Here is a 2,500-nt window from a genome sequence, read left to right on the forward strand (position 1 = left end):
GTAAGCCCACAGCTCGGAAATGGTGGGACACTGTACGAGTGCGTGCAGAACGGTTTCGTCGCTCTGCCGGCATCTCGGACAGGTCGGCCCCGTGTTTCTCTAGCCATGCCTGTAGAGCTTATCCCGAACGGGTAGTGCTTAGATAGATAGATATGAATATATATGCAAATGGAGGTTTTTAAGACCTCTTATAGAATTTAGAATAACTCATATTTTTCTGAAAGTGATGAGGAAACAAAGTCGTAGGGGCACACTTGGGTGTGCTACGAGGTGATTCTAGGTAGACGATTCTCCCTCAACTGCTTCTCGTTCGCACGGAAGTTTTACCAACAGAGAACTCTGGAGTGGTCATAGGAACGAGAATGGGCCCCAACTTTGCGAACCTGTTCGTTGGCTGTGTTGAGGCCCGAATATTCTCACAATTCATTGGTCCCATTCCCAAGCTATACGGTCGTTATATCGATGACTGTAGCGGCGCGACTTCACTCTCCCACGAGTATCTGGACTCTTTCCTCTCCTTTGTCCAATCATTCCATCCTGCCCTCGAATTCCCCTGCACTATTTCTAACTCTTCCGTCGAATTTCTTGACATTTCTGTCAGCATACACCGCTCCGCTCCCACCACCTCCATCCACTACAATCATACTGACATACACTTCTACCTTAACTTTCGCCCACAAACATACATTATACACACACACATACATACACATGTGCACACAGCACCTGAACAAGCACGCATCAACTACTACACACAACACACGCGCGCGTGCACGTTAGACTCACTCGACTCCATTCACACATATACACTCACACACGCCATTCTCACAGACACACACACGCTTGCGCCCCTTATGTAAGTATGTATGTATGTATGTATGTATGTATGTATGTAAGACGGGCTTCCACACAGATTCCGTCTATTAAATCCACTCACAAGGCATTAATCAAATACGGGTTATAGAAGAAGACACTTGGTTCCAAGTGCTGGATGTGCAATTGCACTGAACTCCGCAGTAGACGGTTGCAAAACGAGCCGAGCTTCCTTAATGTTATCTTAAGCATATTAGGAAGATAACAATGATAATGAAATCGGAAAATAGAGCAACCTTGAAAATGAACTGATTCAAACGAGCTTAAATTACAAATGAAATATTTAATTGTCTTGCTTATTAAGAAAGAAAAACAAAAGACGCATTTAACTATGCGCAGGGAAGAGTGTGCTAAGAAGCTTGATTCCCAGTCATGCGATCTTGGGTTGCGTTCTGTTGCGTGAAACCTTGGGCGAGTGTCTTGTTCCCTAGTCATGAAACGACCAAAATCTTGTGCTAGTGTGTGCGTGGTGTTGTGTTGTGAAGTGATGTGTTATATATACACATACATATATATATGTATCTATATATATGCATAAGGGCGAGTTTAGCACTCCTCAAAGATCAGATCCTGTTTTGAAAGCTCATTGGAAGCAGGCCCATTCCTTTAAAGAAATGTCTAAGATAACACTAAGATATCATCAACCGCTAGAGGCAAAGAGGAAGTCTCAACACAGCCGCTCGATCTGCGAGAAATAACAGTCAAATTTACTTTAAAATACAATTTCTATCCTCTACAAAAAGTCACAATTTGACCTTGAATAATAAAGGTGGGGGCTGCTCGTGACTGGAATATACATATTTTTTTTATCGTGGGTCTGCTCAATCAGGGCTGACCTGGGGTTAAATAATTACAACTGTAACAATTATACAGTTCTATATTTAAGAGATGAGGAATTATTTACATTATTTACATTATCTACATTTGACGGATATTCGTCCTCATCTTGTTTGTTGTTAACACAACGTTTCGGCTGATATACCCTCCAGCCTGATATATCCCCAAGGTTCCGAGTTCGATTCACGGCAGCGACCTGATTAATAATAATAATAATAATAATATAATAATAATAATAATAGTAACATCGATAGGAATGAGAACCCAGGTTCGAAATTTCCCCAAGACACCTGACGAAGGCTGGAGGGTATATCAGCCGAAACGTTGTGTTAACAACAAACAAGATGAGGACGAATATCCGTCAAATGTAGATAATGTAAATAATGTAACAATTATATTTTAGAGTTTAATGATTTTAATCGCTACGAAGTCACGAATTGAATTGATGTCTTACGTCCAATCTTATCTCCATCTCACCTTCTCTCTCTCTTTTACTAATTCTCTCTTACCTGTTTCACTCACTGTCTCTCTATCTCTCTCTCTCTCTCTCTCTCTCTCTCTCTCTCACTCACTCTCTCGATCTCTTAGTCTATCTATCTCTCTATCTCCGTCTCTGTACCACTTTCTCTCTGTCTCTCTCTCAGTCTATGTATCTTTATCTTTATCTCTGTCTCACTTTCTCTCTTTCTTTCTTTCTATCTATCTATCTATTTATCTGTCTGTCTGTCTGTCTGTTTCTCTCTCTCTCTCTCTCTCTCTCACTCTCTCTCTCTCTCTCTTTATTGACTCT

At 41.1% G+C, this 2,500-nt stretch overlaps 1 long non-coding RNA gene across 2 annotated transcripts in view; it reads left to right on the forward strand.

The window, feature by feature from the left end:
- LOC128248285 (uncharacterized) overlaps window positions 1-2,500 on the forward strand; it is a 31,411-nt gene that overhangs the window by 19,393 nt on the left and 9,518 nt on the right. The gene's annotated exons all lie outside the window — the stretch shown is intronic.

This window comes from Octopus bimaculoides, chromosome 7, assembly GCF_046866305.1.
Source record: "Octopus bimaculoides isolate indiv1 chromosome 7, ASM4686630v1, whole genome shotgun sequence".
In the NCBI taxonomy this organism is placed as follows: domain Eukaryota; kingdom Metazoa; phylum Mollusca; class Cephalopoda; order Octopoda; family Octopodidae; genus Octopus; species Octopus bimaculoides.